Genomic DNA, 16,977 nt, shown 5'->3' on the forward strand with positions numbered 1-16,977 from the left:
GAGGGGAGCGGACCCCGGCTGGACCCCTGACCCCCGCTGGCAGCTGGCCCGCACCCCCAGCACCGCTTTTCTGACTCCGCGCCCCGCGGCGGGACCGCACCCCGCGCCCGGCCCTTTTTTTTCTGACTCCCGAGGAACTTGGGTGTTAGAGTGTGAAGGAAGCAACGTCTTAAGTCTCACTGATTTTGGCACTCTCCCTGTAGGGTCATTATGAAATGGTATCTTTATCCCTCCGCCGCTATCCCAAACCTAAACCCGAACCCCAGCCCGCCCCGGCCAAGGCTCCCCCGCCCCAATCACCCCACCCCGCCCAGCCCCTGCCCAGCCCCTCCTCCCCTGCCCTCGGAGCACTTTTCCAGCTTTTTTTGCCGACGTGCTCCCGTGCTCTGGGTCCTTCCCCGTGCCGCCGTGGGGAGCTCACTCCGCCTTCCTCTCCCATCCCAAACTTCGTTCCCATCTCAGCATGGGAGGCAACATCACCTAGAGCGGCAGTCCGGGCGGCGGGGACCCGGCGCGATCACTGTTGGCACCCCTGACCCCCGCCCCCCCATGGGCGCCCCGGGCCGGCCGCGCCGCCGGGCACCGCGCCGCCCGCACTAGCGGAGCGGGGCAGGGGAGCATCCCCCGCTACCATGATCGCGGCCGCCGGCAGGAAGGCTCTGGGACCTGATCCCCGGGCGCCGGGGGTAAGTTCCTACAGCACTCATCTCCTCCCCGCGATTGAGCTTTTCTTTGGTTTTTTTTTGTTTTTTTTTTTTTTTCCCAATAGTCTTCCTTCCTTACTTTTTTTTTCCCCTTTTTTTTTCCTCCTCGCGAGGAGGGTGGGAGCAGCGTTGCCTCCGCGTCCCGCGTTGCTGAGCTGTGCTGTCTCCGCAGGTGGCGGAGGGGAGCGCGGTGCGGGAGCTCTCCCCGCGGAAGAGGCCGCCGGCCGCCGCCGAGGAGGAGCGCTGCGCCAGCCGCCCGCCGCCCGAGGGAGCGGGAGCCGCTGCGGGGGCCGAGCCGCGGCCGCTGGAGCGGGCGGCGGCCGGGGGCTGGTGCCGGAGCTGCCAGGCGCAGCTGGCCGAGCTGAGGAGGCAGGCGGCCCGGCTGGCTGCCGGCGGCTGCCCGCCCAACGCCCCGCCGGTAAGTGCAGCGCCCGGCACCGCCGGGGGGTCGGGGACGGGGGATTGCGGGCCCCGGCCCGCGCGGGGTCACAAGTACATCCCCAAAGGATCTGGGAGGGGAGCGTGTTGGAGATTTCCAACCCGGGAAGGTTCTTCAAAAGTTCAAGGATTTCCCGTCCCGGACTTTAATCAGAAAGCGAAACTGTGCGGCTGGACGCTCACCCGCTGCTACAGCCACCGGCTGCCAGAAACAGTTAAAATTAAAACAGGGAGTTTGGGAAGAGGAGCGAAAGGGCCGAGGAGCTGTAGAGGTGCTGCCCGGGACGCGCCCTCAGGGCCGCCCCAGAAGGGTGCCGGGGGAGCTCCCCGTGTCCCTCCTCAGGACCGGGGCCGCCCAGACCTCCTGACACCGCCCCAGGGATGCCGGCTCGCTCTTGCGACTGGGATTTGCCTTCATCCTTCCTAAAAGAAGCTGCCGGTGGCGGGCTTTCAGCTCCTCCTTCCGAGAAGCCCGTAAAGTGCAGCTGAGAATGAAACGCTTGTGTCTGTGGCGCTGGAGGAAACTTTGAGTGGGATGATTTTTGAGTGGGCTGTGCTTTCGCCCTCTGGGTGCTTGAACGTGCCTGCCTGGCTGATGGGCTCACTCCTGTCCATAATGTCCCTCGGGCATGCATTGGCCGTGTCATTTTCCTCCAGCTGCACCGTGGCACTTAATACCTGTAGGGAATGGGGAGAGTGCATGAGGATGGCAGGAGGTTCCCTCTAACACAGGTGCAGCTTTATTAGCATGTATTCTGATTGCGCAGTTTTTCCTTTCCGTGTTTGTTTTCTGTTTATCAAAGGCCTTTATTATCCTTGTCCCTTTTCCTTTGTCAGAGCAGGTAGAGCAAAGCTTTTGAAAGGTGAAAAAAGACAGTCTCGATACAGTATTGCTTAGACATCTGAAGAGATCCTGAGAATTAGCTGATGGGGCAAAATACAACAGAAGACCCTGAGATTTTGTTTCAGGACACACAAAACGTGTGTTGGGGTTTTGATAACATTTGGAAGTAATGTATTGTTTTCTAAACAATGCTTATCTGGATGTTTGCAAGAATGGGGGGGAGGGTCTGAAGAGGAAGCCAAACCCTACTGACCTTCGTTTTCATTCAAAGAGTTCCTGTATGATCTACAGAATTCCCATTGAATCTAAATATAGTTTTGTTTGGAAGTGCATTGTGCAGCAGTGTCCAAATGCACAGTGAGGTTTGCATTTTCAGGCCAGATCCAAAGTCTTTTGAAATCGACAGGAGTCTCTCTTTTGACTTGCTGGGTTTGGAGTAGGCTCTTATTTCTGTGGTGTAAAAGGTCACGTATCTTATCTCATTAGATTCAGGACTGCTGGACCTTTTGTTTTCTGGATTGCTGCAAATGGTGGAAAGAAGTTTAATTTCCCTTGTGAAGTGCCTGAGATAGGCTGCTTCAATGAGCAGACAGAAACCCCTGTTCCTGTTGTTGGGGTGGGCCTCTGCCATAAAGAATCTGGTCCTATCTGTGAGCGGATCTCTGCCATGGGAAAAAAAAATTCCCAGTGTAGGAGAGTCAGGGGCCTCAGCCAGGTGTTCAGGTGAGGAGACCTGTGAGCAAAGGCCTGTTTGTGTGGTCTCCTTCCTGCAAGTCTCAGGGGACTTCCTTGATAAGCACTCGATGATGGGTAAAATAATCCCCCTTTTCTGCAGGGTTTCAAAGCATGCCTTGGAACGTAATAAAATAGGAGTCATCACAGAGTCAGAACCTCAGCAGACCTGAGCATGGAGTAACAGATACCTGGAGTTTACTCCCTGTGCAGCATGCAGTAAGGCTTGATGGCTGAAATTTCTTGAAAACTGCATTCTCTGACACTTGAGACCTGTAGCCTAATTGCAAGCTCAGATTCCCTCTAATCCTGGTGTGGTGAGCAGCTCCTCAGGAAGGAAGATGCAATAAACAGTTGTACTTACTGCCTTGTGAGCGTGAAGTAGGTTAGCGGGAGATAACAGTCAGGGGTTCGGCTACTCAGCTGCTGAGAATTGGCCTTGCAGAGGGAATCTGATGCAATATGCTGGCAGGGTGAGCACTGTGTAATGCTTGTGCCAAAAAGGCAGCTTGCTCGATTTCCCCCCCTCCCTTTCTTGTTTAATTATATAACAAGACATCTGAAAAAGCAGCTCCTCTCTGTAAGAGTTTCATGCCCATACAATGCAAGTCCAAAGTTCCCTACAAGCTCTTCTAATGCACTGTCAAACTAAGCAGCTACTGGATGAGTAAACACCAGAAGGCTACTGCTTGGAGCATGCTGCTCTCAAAGGATTTACCTCCTTTTGCCATAATAATTAAGAGATCTTTCAGCACAGATTCAGAAAGGTTTCCACACCTGGTTGAAAACCCTTTGGAAAGGTGGGTGGGTGCCTCAGAGATGAAAGAAGGGCTAGTTTCCTGCTGTTGATATCTTTCCTGATGAAAGAGTAGAGGTGTATTCTCATGCGTGGGGCAGCTGACAAGGGATTGAATTCACATTAGAATAGAAAACCAACATACTGTTTGCAGTCTGCAGGGATAACAAATCTAATTACTTGAGAGGGCTATGATTCATACAGTTTGTGTTGCTATCCTTTCAATTAGATGTATTTAAAATATATAAATAATTTAAAGTTTCAGTGCTCAGATGATGTGCATTGATTGTAGAATACTGGTAGTTGTTTGTGTCTCTTCAGAGTCCTCCAAACCTCTCTGGACAGCTGATAAAAAGATATACCTCTTTGCTTATGTTGAAACTCTTCAAACAGTCTCCCAAGCACAAGATTTATTGCATCCTACACTCTCAATTCCCTTCATTTTACTGCTGCTGCCTTTACAGTTTTCCACCACAGTGAGGCCTGTGTGTGAATCAAAAAGTGATTTTCACTAAGTGTGGATGGAACCAAGCAAAGTTTAATCTGAAATTATCCCAGATTAACATTTTGGTATCGCAGTGTTGGCATCAGTTACTGGGTCATGTCCTGAACTAATGCAGGAGGGAAAAACAAGGTGTCTTGGTTTATCCCTAATTGAAAGTTTTGCAGGCTGCGTCCCTGGAGAGTCGGTAATGGGATACGGGATCTCCTAATGCCAGAATTTTGGCTGGAGTGCAGAGCAGGTTGCTGTGCCTGGAAGTTGTTGCTGTTGGCAGCTGTGGGACAATCCATGGGAAATGAGTTGGTGGTCTGTGTTTCACTCCCAGTTGGCAAATAGCCTTGTCACAAACCACAATTACCACTAATTGGCATCATTGTTGGCAGTTTCAGGAAGACACTGAGGACTGAATGGGATGTAGATTAAATTAGTAATAATATTACTTAGCACCTAAATTCTTCATTGTGCTTCACAAATGCTAATTAATTAATTAGTGTGATTGCCCCTGTTAGGTAAAACCCAAACATGCTGTCATTTCTGAGGAGGTGTATGTCAGAGTGAGGTGTGTGTCTCCACAAGTGGAGAGGCAGGGACTGTTCAATATGAGAGACATGCTCCTGGAGCTGCATTTCTGGAAGTAAACTCTCTGCTGCCTCTGGCACAGGAAATAGCCTTAAGGATATACAGCTACTGTAAAATGGTTTTAGCTAATCCCTTATGAGCAGAGGAGAAAAGCTCTCCTGGTGTGAGGAATGCACACATGGATACAACTATATCCACAGAAGGGATTTATACTAGTGTAAATATTGTGGTTGTAGAAAAGTAATGTTTGTTCCTAGGTATACTGTATTAGAAGATTTTTTTTTAATCAGAACTGAAAGGAGGCAAAGACCAGCAGAAGTTCACTTTGAAAGTGGTTAGCATTGATGATCATGTTTCTCCCAGCCCAGGGATTCAGACACTGCATTTCACTTGTCTCCATCCACCCTCATGCCCAGACACCCCCAGTCTGAGCAGTGTATACTGTACTGCCAGTGCAGGCAGGTGCCAGAGGCAACATTAATCAGGGCAGAAACATTAATTTTGTGTTATAGCTTGAGTTCAAGAAATTCTTCCTGTCTTAAAGAGCTTATTTTCTTCCCTGTTCTCTTGTTTTGCTTTAAATTTTTATCCCCATGAGGCACACCACTGAACTGCTTCCAAGGGCCTGAAGGACAGACAAGAGAGTGTGGCTGTATTTCCAGTGGTGGGCTTGGCAATCTTCTGTTCCCCAATACCTAAAAAATCCTGTATTCTCAGCTGCCCAGGTAAGCTGAGCTGGGTACAGAGGATCACGCTGCCAGCCCTGGTCTGCAGGGAGCCTCAGTGAGCAGAACAGGTAATACCTTTGTTGCTGATGAACCATGAATCATTTGAGGTAGCTAAGCAAGTCCTAGCCTGCTGTACCCTTGTCAGGGCTCAGTGTTACACCAGTCAGAGTTGGAGGAATCACTGGTACTCCGGGAAAAAAGGGAAGATGGAGCTGGCTTTAGATGTGCTGTTTGTGTGGATGTCTTACCTCTGCAAATGCCAGGCAGTGCTGCGGGACTGAGCTCCCATCACTCCTCCTTCTGGTCAAAGTGATGGTCTCTTGGTGGGAGCACACCTGTGTGTGCTGCTGATTGCATCACCTGAAGGGGAGATGAAGAGTTTTGGGCTAGGCCTGCACTTTCCTGTGGCTTTCTCCTGTATGCTAAATAACTCCCCCATGTTTCCACCAGCAGCAGAACTAGGATGGTGGGATGGATGTTCACTGCATTTGTTCTCCCTATCCTTCTGCATTAATCCCAGCTGTTCCCTCCTTGGAGATGACTCCATAAGAGGCAGCATCTTCTCTGCAGCTGCACACACTGTTTGGTTGACAGTAAGCTAGAACTTGGACATCTGGCTTCTGCCAAACAACTAATAACACGTGGGTACTGCCCAATTTCTCTCATAGTTTGTGGAAGTTGTAGGAACATGTTCTGTGCCTTCTACCTCAATTTCAAATAATTTGACAGGTTCAAAAGCTATTTAGGTGGGCTGTCAGTAAGAAGGATGCAAAGAAGGACCATGCAGTAATTGTTATTGCTTTGGAAAACCAGGCTGAGAGGACAGGTATGGGATTGAGAGCTGTAGTCTTGATGTGTGAGACAGGAATGCTTTGTAGTTCCCATCTTGGCCACTCCGATGGCCTGCTATCAGCAGGAGCAGAGGCAAGGAGAGTTCATGTGATCCCTGGCCAATACCTGTCTCCTCACTGTGCACTGCTGGCTGCTCCAGGAGCCTGTGCTGCTTGTGGAGGACCCTAGGAGAGGGCTTTGTGTCCTCAGTGTTTGCCTGCAGGGTCATGCTTCCCTGAGAGAACAAGGATTCAGAGCATATGGAGACTTCTTGCAACACTTGAGGTGCATGTGGAGTCAGTCTAAGCTTTTAGGAGTAGTCCCTGGCTTCACTGAGTTTTCCTGCCTGTGCCCATTGTTTTCTGTTAGTGTGTCAGCACTTACTGCTGGGGTAGCCCCTTACTGCCTGGAATTTGGGAGTCACAATGGTGACACAGCTGAGTCTTGACTAAGTTTGGGGTCTTCTGTTACTTAGGGGCTCTTCTTATTTTCATGGGAGATCTTTCTGCAGCTGGGTTGATATGGATAACGGGAATTTAGTGGAAGAGCTGTCTTTTACAGATTGCTCTCTAGAGGAATCCAATTTTCACAGCTCTTTACAAGCACTAAATGCGCCTTAAAATGTTCTATATTTAACATTTCAAAAATGCGTAAGTGGAAAAGTAAGGTCTCAGTTAATAAATATGAAACTACGGGGCATTTTTTTAAGATGCACATTTAATATTTAATTTTGTGAGAGAGACTCTTGCAGAGACTTGGCTGTGGAGTGCTCCAGGCAGTGTGCTCAGATGTGGATTGCAGGTACGTGTGCAGTCTAATAACAGGGTTAGTGACAGGACTGTGTCAAATGTGTTGACACGAGCAGTTCCCGTCCTTGACTCGGCGCAGTCGTTCCCTGTGTGACTGGACAGGCTGTGGAAACTAATTGTAATGAGTTTGCTTTAGATGCTTAGGATTTTCAAGCATGCCCTTTTAAAATACAGGTGAGAGGGATTATCTTGCAGTTTGGATGCTGGAAGCAAGAGACCTCACTGGGGGATCTGAAGAGGGGATTGCACAATTAGCTGAAGGTACTGTGGTCTCCTGGGTAGCTGAGGGTAATTAGTGTTTCTCTGGCTCTTTCTCTGGCTAATTCCTTCAGCACCCTGCCCTATTAGGGGAAAGGGAGGAAACACATAAACCATTTCAAAATCCCAGGGGGTGGAAAAGAGCATCTGCTCCTAACATCTGAGGTTACTTTGAACCTGTTGAAATATGTAGTAGCTGCTTTATTGTTTTTGCCAAGAGTTTCCACCTACAGTGATCCCAACCTCTGACTTGTTAACAATGAGGTTGTTGGAGGCAGTAGTCGTCCTCCTCTTCTTCCTCAGCTCACAGCAGCTGACAGTGGCTTCTGCTGTGGACCTGGCACTGCAGGGCACAGGAGTGGGGATGACTGAAACCATCAAGATTTTCATTCTTTTTTTTCCCTCCCACCAAGACCAGGATTACCCACCATGTTCACAGTTGCTGCATGTGTCTCCTGCTGTTTGGGTACCCCAAAATAGCTGCACTCTGTGGGCCTGAGTTGTCCTTGCCACAGTGAAGATGCTGATGTGGGGAAGAGTCAGCTCGTCCCTGGGTTTTCAGCTGGCAGATAAATGCTTTGTCATGAAAAGTGAGCAGAGATTTTGCTTCACCCTGCTTAGATGAGGAAAATCTCTCTGAAAGCGTCTGCCTGTTTTATGGAATATTTTTCCATATGCCAGTGCTGTTGCCTTTCTCAAAACTGGATTACCTTCAGGAACTAGATCTGTTTGGATTTTGGTCATACTGAGTATGGCAGGCAGCTGTCCAGTTGGAAGTACTGTATCTGCTCTTTATTATTTACTAGAAATCAGTGGAATTTAACTTGTCTGGATTTGTCTCCTTGTCCTCTGACTGCAGACCTGCAGCACTGAAATAACTATTTTATATTTACGTGTCCAGTGTATTTCCAAGTGGAAGGGATCTTTAGGAAGGTGGGAATCTTGTGTATTCTTGGCTGTGCTTGTGATCAGGACCTGCATGACTTCTTGAACAAGTGTCTGCTAATTTTGTATAATGATTTATGGGAGAAAACTTGGGCCTTACTTCAAGGAGAATCATACCCCTTGCTGCCTCTGTTAACAGGAGTTGTCCCACCTCAGGGATGCAAAATCTGAATTAATCCCTGCATCTGTCACTGAGTTTGTGAATTTGGGCAAGTAGCTTAATATCCATGGGCTTAATTTCTCCTTGGCTCAGCAGAGAAAAAATGCTTCTATCTTTTGTTCATTTCTGGTAAGAACTTTTTTTTTTGTGGTGGGGACTCTCTCTTGCTTGTATGGCATGAAGTATCAACTGCTGTTAGTAGAACTGACTGCTCCTGTAATGTGCACAACAGGAATGTATAACACAGGGACACAGAAAATAAGGGACTCTGTGACTTGTAACTGAACTTTCAGGTCAGGTATTGGGGAGGAGTTTCTGGAGCTGGGGTCACTGCAACAGCAGAAAGAGCTGAAAAAGCTGGGAACTTCAAGTAAACTGTAAAGGCAGTAACAGGTAGTCCTGAAAATCTGCTAGTTCACCAGGAGAGGAGTGTTGAGGCTGTGGAAGGAGACTGAAGGTCTGTGGTGTGTGTCCAGTTGAAGTGGAGCTTCAGTAAGCAGCAGGTATGAGATCAGCTCAGGGAGCAGGGGTTAGAGCTGTGCTGATGGTACCTAAAAGTTTTATCTGTGTACTGCATGATGCCTTCCTGTAACTTGAAAGCTGCCTTGTGGAAATGTGATGTAGCCTTGTAAACTGGAGGCTCTTAGTAGCTTCAGTCCCTCCTACTGCTGTTGAAGTTTATGCCAAGGTGTATTAATTACTAGTTTTTCATTAAAAATATTTTACTCTTAAATGAAAAGAAAGCTAAATTTTATGGAGGAACTTAAGAACGAAGCTTCAAATTATTATTGCTATCATTTGGAATATGATGAGAATATGTCACTTAGCAGGAGTAATATATTCTTCTTTAGCATAAGCTAAAGGAAGTGCAAATCTTCGTGATATAGTTCTTTGGACTGACTTTACTTTGAAGCTGCTTGACCCTTTAAGGTGTAGCTGGCAGATGTTCATTCTCATGTTGGAGAAAAAATGTTTAGTATAAATATATCCATGTATTTTAGGCAGCATAATGCCATTGTTGTCTGTTTTTTCACCAAGAGTCTGACTGCTATGTACATTACCCTAATGTACAATGAATCAGGGAAATCTCAGCTCTTGCTCACAAAAAGAGGCTTAGGTGAGTACAACCCTCCTTCTTTGAGTCAAGTCTTAAAATTTGTCTTTGATCAGCATTCCTGGAGTTGGCAAGCTGCTCTGAGTTTCAGCTGGGGCTGGGCTGCTATTACCAAACATCAATACCTGTGCAGGATTGAGTGGAACACTGGACAGCTGTGGGAAGATGATCAATTTTCGTTTAGCTCTTAGCAAATCTTCCCCTGATGTTGCTGAGGGATTTTACACTGCTGGGTGAATGGGATGGGAGGGATGTACAAAAGTGAAATATGATACTTCTGGCTAGGCTGGACATTGGCTTGGCTTTCAGCATGAACAGGGAAAAAGAAGCATTAGTCCTGGTTCTCACAGCATTCAAAAGGTTATGTTTAAATGTGTTTCCTGTTTTATTGCAACATACCATTTGTTACAGCATGGTTTGTGTTGCTGTCTGTGTGTATAAATTGATCAGTGCTGATTATACTGTAAATGGGCAGCATTTGGCTTTGTGTTTGAACTCATTTGGGATGTTAAATGTACTCAGTTTGTATTGTATTCTGTTTTTATTACCTTATGTTGGTCTTGCTGTATTGTATGTTGTAACATGTACTTATTCCTTTTGGCATTGCTGCTTTTCTTCTAGATGTCAGACAACAGCAGTTTCCTACAGCTTGCATATGGCTTTATCGAGTAAAAATTTATTTTCAGGGGTTGCCTGGTGCTTTTGCATCTTATGTGGCTCCTGAGGAGTTCAGGGATGGTGTCTATGCCCAGGGTACATCACATGGCCTTCAGCAGAGTGGTGCTGCTGAGTGTTTTGGAGGAGATGAGACTGCTGAAGTGGTTGAGATCAATGGCACTATGCCAGATTGGTGGCACATGTCCAATTCCCACCCCAAAATAGGCCAACAGGAGCTGTCTTCAGAGACTCTGTGGAATGTGACAGACAGAAACTTGAGGACTAACAAGTGGCTTGTACAATCAGGAAATCTGGTCATCCTTGTTTCAATCGCTCTGCTCCTTGTGGGTTACCCGTGCTGTTCCCAAACTGCTGCATGGCCCTGGGAAACCTGGTTCCAAGGAAACACTCATTAATGATGAGAAACAAATTTGCTCTGTAAAATTTGGCCTTTGAAGTGTGGAGGTGAGGGACAAATGTCTTTGCCACTGTCGTTTCTGGGCAGCGCTTGGTGCTACTTCTCTGGTCAGTGAGCAGAAGATGGAAGGGCTAGTTTGTCCAAAATACCCTTTTTAGAAGATGTGCCTTAGACTTAGTATGACCTACAGGTACTGCAGAGTTTTTGTAAGCTATCTTGGAAACTCTGCTGTGGGTGAAACATGGGGCAGGATTTAGCCTAGAACTATTTTGCCAGTAGCTTGAAATTCAAAGTTAAACCCTGAATCTGCTCTTAAAATGTTCAGGTGTTAGTGTAACTTGTGTAACTGTAAACTGAACTATTTGTTTGTCTTTTTCTGAAGATTTTGTTGCAAAGGCAGGCAGATACATTTGACATTCCTCCAACAAGCTCTCACAAGGGTAATTTTGTGTGGATGATTGAGTGGCATGGAAACATTGTAAGATGTTTTTCCTTTTGTGGATTTTGTGAAGAGGAGATACAGTTGAAATAATTCATAAATTGCACAGAATCTCAGCAGACTGCTGAGAGAGCTTCTTCCAGCAACTACCTGTAAGAATAAAGTAAAAAGCATTTATTATTGATATTCACTTTTTACATATTAAGAAATATTTCTTCTCATACTTTTAATTTTTTATTTGTAGGCTCCAAAGGAGTGTAGAATAAGACAAATGTGTTCAAGGAAGAAAAATATATGAGTTAATACATTAAGTTTACATATTTTTAGTTTGATGGATTTATGGTTTTTAATTACATCTTCATGTCTTGCATTGGGATCCCTGGGGGCCCTTTCTGAATTTCATACTTGTACTCTTGTACACATGAGATGCTTTAACCTGCCAACTTGTGCAGTCTTACTGCTGCTTGACTGACCTCTGGTGAAGTTACTTGTTATTCAAGTTTAAAATCTGAGACTTCTACAAAGAGCTAAATGATTAGAAGAATATTTGTGTGATTGAGAGAGTTTGTCATGCTGACATGTTGTGAAACACACAGGTTGTGAATGGGTTTCTCTGATTTTTATGTGGAAATTTTCACTCAGCATTTGCTCAGTTGATCACAAGGAGAAGCACCCTGGCTCAGTCTTACTGGCTCCCTGAGGGCAGTTTGGCAGTGGGAGGTAGTCATGTCTTTGGTAACAACCCTTTGGGGAGCCATGGCTGGGTTCAGGGAAGAGTATTTTCAGCAATACATCATCCTGAACGTACATCTCCCTCCTTCTGTCTCCGGTTACATGCGACACTGGGTTTTAGTTTCATAGCAGTTTGCATCATGGTTCTTTTATTGACAGTGGAATCAATAACCTGTGTTAACAGGTGGGAAATGAAGTCTGCTCTGTGCAGTTTTGGTTGATTTACATGGGTGGGCTGCAGTGGAAACCAGACTGAAGAGCCGGTCAGTGTCAGTATTCCAAATCCATCTCTCTGTGTTGGTATCATTACCTCCGTCTGCTTTTCTCCAACACATCCTCTTCATTTTTCTGCTCAGGGGTAACATAATTACCTGTTTATGTGTATGTGTGTAGAAGTAGTGCCAGGATCTATTTGTTATAACTAGAGGCAAAAAACCCCGGCTGACAATATTCAGGCTTTCCAAAAGAAACTTGCTTTTGGGACTGACAGGGAGTGTGAATATTCAGGCACAACTTGAGCTCCTATTCTCAGATTTGTGCTCTGTGTTCTTTTATTATTCTGGTCATGTCTGCTCATAAGCACATGCAGCTCAAAAGCAAAATAGCTCTGTTTGTGCTGTAAGAATTTAGTTGGGTTTCAGCATCATATTTCCAAGTCTTTTGATAACATGAAAGATGTGTTATATGCAGGGTTGGCTTTCCTGACTTACCCTGAGTTCTTCACTGTGTGTTTTATTCCTGTGGGAGGGTTTGGCTCTTGGAGGATTGGGTGCAGTGAAAAGTGTGGAGTAGATAGTAAAGAACTGAAATGCAGAACACTTCACCCTGGGGAGTGAACACAAGTGAAAACACGAAGTCATTGTCCTCTGAGGTGATTAACTGGAAGTCTCTACTTTTTTGTTTTCTTTTTACAGTTTTTATTTTAATTTCTCTTGCTAGAATCATAGAATATCCTGAGTTAGAAGGGACCCACAAGTCCAACTTCCTGGCCCTGGACCACTCCAGGAATCTTACCCTACTGGTCCAGGCTCAATCTGATTTTTCCTTCTTGTCACTGGAGCAACAGTCGTGTTTGCTAGTGTTAGAAAATTGTCCATGGCATTCTGTCCTTCCAAGGGGCTGTGCTTGTGCTTTCTTTGGGAAAGCTGTCTCACTAAGCATAATGGTAAGAAATGGTCCACCTGCTGCTAAGGAAGCAAGCTGAAAAATGATTGGTTATTCAACAAGAGAAAACCTAGATTCACTGAGTGAAAAACATACTTCTTTCTGTACCTGACAGGATTCCTGAAGTCTGTGCAACAACAGAGTTAAGGCAATCCTGATCTTACAGAGTGAGTTAACCCAGGATTTCTGTAGCTCAGCTGAGTACAATACAGCAGTGACATCAGTGAGAGATTAGAAGAAGCTTTGTTATCTTCAAAGACTGTTTACTTAGTGGTTGGAGGATCGCTGTGTTTGTAGGCAGAGGTAGGAAATGTCCTGGGGCAGGTGGGAGCTGACAGCAGCACAGAGCCTGTAGTGCTTCTCATGCATCCCTGCATTGCCTCCCAGCCTGCTGCCTGCCACTGCTTTTGTGTACACCACCCAGACAGAGGTCTTTAAGAGATTGCCAAGGTTATTTTGGATGCTAAACACTGAACCCAAGCAATAGCCTTAATTTCTACGAATCCTGGAACAGTATCACTTACATTTTTCTTACAGGTATATATCTATAAGTTTTCCTTAACATATTGGTTAGAGGTATTTTAAAAATCTCAGAGCTGAATTCTGAGGATAGTTACCTACCCTTCAGCTATTGCTTGTTTCACATGTAGGACAATGTGTTTTTTTTGAGGATTCTTTGTGCAGCTCTTGGGTCCTTTCTGCAGAATTCCTTTTGACAGCAGTTAAGTCACATGTGATCTCCAGAAAGAGGACAACTCGATTTACAGATTTATGTATAAAAACTGCTATAAACTTAATTTGAAGCCCTCTGGGATACATGTCCCACATGCAAGGGTTTCACAAGTCCTTTTTTTCTCATGAAAACATCCCTGTAAAAGTAGTCTTAAAACCAAATTTTTGCCTCATTGGCATTTTTCAAAAGACAAAACACAGATGCAGTGTTCCAGGCAGATATATTTTTGTTCCCAGCTGTTTTGAATGCTCTTTTGATGTTAAGTCTTTGTTCAATCCAATCCTATGTCATTAATGACTCTGGAGTAAGTAGGTATGCAGAGCTGGAGGAAATCCTGTTTTATGCATTCCTATTCTAGGAGAGCCTCAGAAAGACTAACAATAATGCAGCTCGGTGAGGTAATGGGTAAAATAGTAAGAAATAAAATGTACTTGCTCCTTACTGAAGCAGAAAAATAGCTTATGAAGCATAATGTTGTCTTTGATAAGTGTAGATAATCTGACCTGCTTCAGTCTGTGGATTAAGACATTAACTGGGGAAGGTGAAACGGCTTCTCGTAAAGAACCTGTCCCTCTGGTTGTAAAGCAGGTGTCAGCAAATGTTAATGAGAATTAAGGAGTAGGAGCCCAGTCATAACCCAGCAGGCACATGAAAGGCTTGCCCTGCCCTTGGTGGTCAGTGAATTCCCACCTGGGGCTGAGGGTTGTGTTCTGCAGTTCAGCCTTACCCTGGCTCCCTGGTGGGTGCTGCTTCCAGCCAAGGGGTGGGTGCTGCAAGGCCAAGGTCTGGTGGAGCCTTGGGTCTGTAGGTGTCGTCTTCATGGTCCTCCCAAGGTGCTGTGGGAGGGAGAAAATGGGAGCATCCCCAGCTTTTCCTTCCCTCTGCTGTGGGAAGTTTAGGAGAAGTGTTTGTTTTCAAGAGGAACCAGAGTTCTTGTAGGAATTTCTTAATTGAGTTTTTGGGGAAGTTAAGGCTGGATTTAGAGCTTTTGATCCTGGTCAATGGATAGATAGCAGGTAAAAAAACCATGATGAAATTTTGTGGACTTTTTTTTTTTTGAGAAGAAAATGTGAAATTGTTTAATTTTTTCACCATCCAGCTTCCACAGCAGCACGTGTGAATTCAGCAAAACAATCTGAACTCCAGCCCACTCACAGTGTGCTGCAGGCCTCCCTAGGGGCCCAGGGCAATTCAGCTAGCATTACATTTTTAGATAAGCTTACTCCATTTAGCACATGCATTTTGATCAGCCTGCGATTACAGACTAGTGACTTGCATGCATATGTACCAGAGCCCTGGTGTTGGTGTTCCTCAGACATGCACTGGTTTTACGAGCATTAATCTGGTGTGTGCACTTCAACTGTATTTCTAGTCCTTTTCTACCTTCATCTTTTTGGCTGCAAAACAGCAGAGATCCCTTTTCTTTGAGTGAGTAGGCAGAATCATACTTGTGACATATTTTAAGACTGTTTAGAAGATACAAACTTATTTAAGTGCTTCTGATTTATCTGGTTTTGCTTTATTTGATTTCTTAAATGTCAGCCACTCTGAACAGTTCTAGGATTTTCCTCCTTTATTTGGGAAGTGTCAGTTGATGAGAAGGCAGCTGATGTGCTGAAAGCATCACTCCTTTAGGAATTCGGTGTGTGAAGTGTTTAGCTGGGAAGAAAGCCCTGTGACAGTTAGCCTTTTGTTTTTGTTTTCTTTTGCTCCCCCCTTTCCCTGAAGAGCTTCAGTTTTGTCCTGCTGGTTTAATGGTTAGAGAATGCTGCAACTCTGTTCAGCTGTGCAGTCCCTTTCAGGATAGTGAGAGGTATCTGAGGAATGAGAGGGATCCCATGGGAATAACTGGCTGGCACTTGGTTGGCCTGATCTGATGGGTCCCAGCTCCTGCCAGGAGAGCATCTGATGCAGCAGCCGGGGGTCTGACCCCTCCTGGTCCATGGGGCCTGTGTGGGCATGTGCCTCCCTACCTGTCCGGTGGGTGTGGCTGCCTCCAACACAGCCTGTGCTCCTGGGGAAGGCAGCCCCTGCAGGGGACCTTGGCCTAGCTGGAAGGAGCTGTTGGAGCCCTGCTGGCAGGAGGGAACTGGGATACCTGAGCACATCTTCTGCAGAGGAGTGGCTGGTCTGGCTGCCTTATGCACACAGGGCTTCTTGGTGCGGTGTTTAGGGGAAGGGAGTGAAGGGGTGGAAATGCATTTAGCATGATGAGCTTGTAAATGCCTGGTGGAAAGTGCAAGGCTGGAGGGGGCTTGAAGCACCTCCCTCTCCTAGACCCCACTAGCTGTGGTACTGGCTCTACGGGAAGGATGGAAACCATCCAGTTGCTGCTTTCCAGAAACACTCGAGATCAGTCTTATGGGTATGTATCACCTCTCATGTATCTTGCTTGTTTCAGGTTATGTTGTGATGGCAGTCCTGATCATTATCTCATTTTAATTTTCAAGAGCATGATGTATGTGGATACACCTACTGCACTCAGAGATTTCACTGCGAGATTAGAGACGTGTTTAGGAAATTAGTAATGAGAGAAAAACACGTAATTAAAAATGATATCAGTTTGGAAGCTCATCCATCTTCAGCCAGCTTGCTGGAAGAGAAAGGACTCTTACACAATACCTAGTGGTGGGAAAATGCATTTGGCTCTCCACATTTTAAACAGGAAGGAACTATTTAAATGACAGACTTACAATAGTAATTGGGGCATTTACTTTTGAACACTGGATAATGTATTGTAGCTGAATAATATTGCAGTAATTCTGTATAAAGTTAAGGCAGCTCTTGTTATATTTGTTTACTTTTAATGATGCCTTCACACAATTTTTTAAAAACTTATTTCGAGCCTTTCTAAAACAATTGGGTAATTGTACTGAAAACAGCATTCATATTTTGAGGTAGTCATATTTACATATGCCAAATACTGTCTGTAACATTATGAGGATGCACACTTAACAATTAATTTGTTTCCTGAGAGGCAATTTTATGTGAAATGTCTTAAATTTAAAATCTGCAGCAGAATTTTGGCTCTTCATCCCTGATGACCATTATAAAGTTGCCATATGTCTTAAAATGTGCTCAGCACAACTGCAGTTTTTCAGATTGAATTTCCTCACATTTTATGATGAAATCCTTAGTTTAGAATAATTTTATTCTTTAGTAGGAGAAACACCATTTGGTCATATATGGTTCATTATGCAATGTAGTAACTTTTAAGCATTTCAAACACTACACATGCTTCATTTGAGTTTGTATGCCATTTTTCATGAACAATTAGCAGTACCTTGTTGTCATTTTTCTCATGAAATGCCCATAAACTCAATTATCTTCCTGTTTGGTCTCACTTACAAAGACACAGAAAACCTAAACAGATGTCAGAGCGATAACCAGGTGT

General features: G+C 45.4%; 1 protein-coding gene across 1 annotated transcript in view; it reads left to right on the plus strand.

Annotated features, from left to right (window-relative positions):
• The first annotated feature begins 1,048 nt into the window (after positions 1-1,048).
• KIF26A (kinesin family member 26A) overlaps positions 1,049-16,977 on the plus strand; it is a 93,489-nt gene continuing 77,560 nt past the window's right edge. Inside the window, exon 1 of the mRNA XM_014250039.2 lies at positions 1,049-1,122. The gene's annotated coding sequence lies outside the window, so the exon portion shown is untranslated. The remainder of the gene's footprint in view (positions 1,123-16,977) is intronic.

This window comes from Pseudopodoces humilis, chromosome 7 (genome assembly GCF_049639895.1).
Source record: "Pseudopodoces humilis isolate 2021_Gansu_Grassland_sample_001 chromosome 7, ASM4963989v1, whole genome shotgun sequence".
In the NCBI taxonomy this organism is placed as follows: Eukaryota; Metazoa; Chordata; class Aves; order Passeriformes; family Paridae; genus Pseudopodoces; species Pseudopodoces humilis.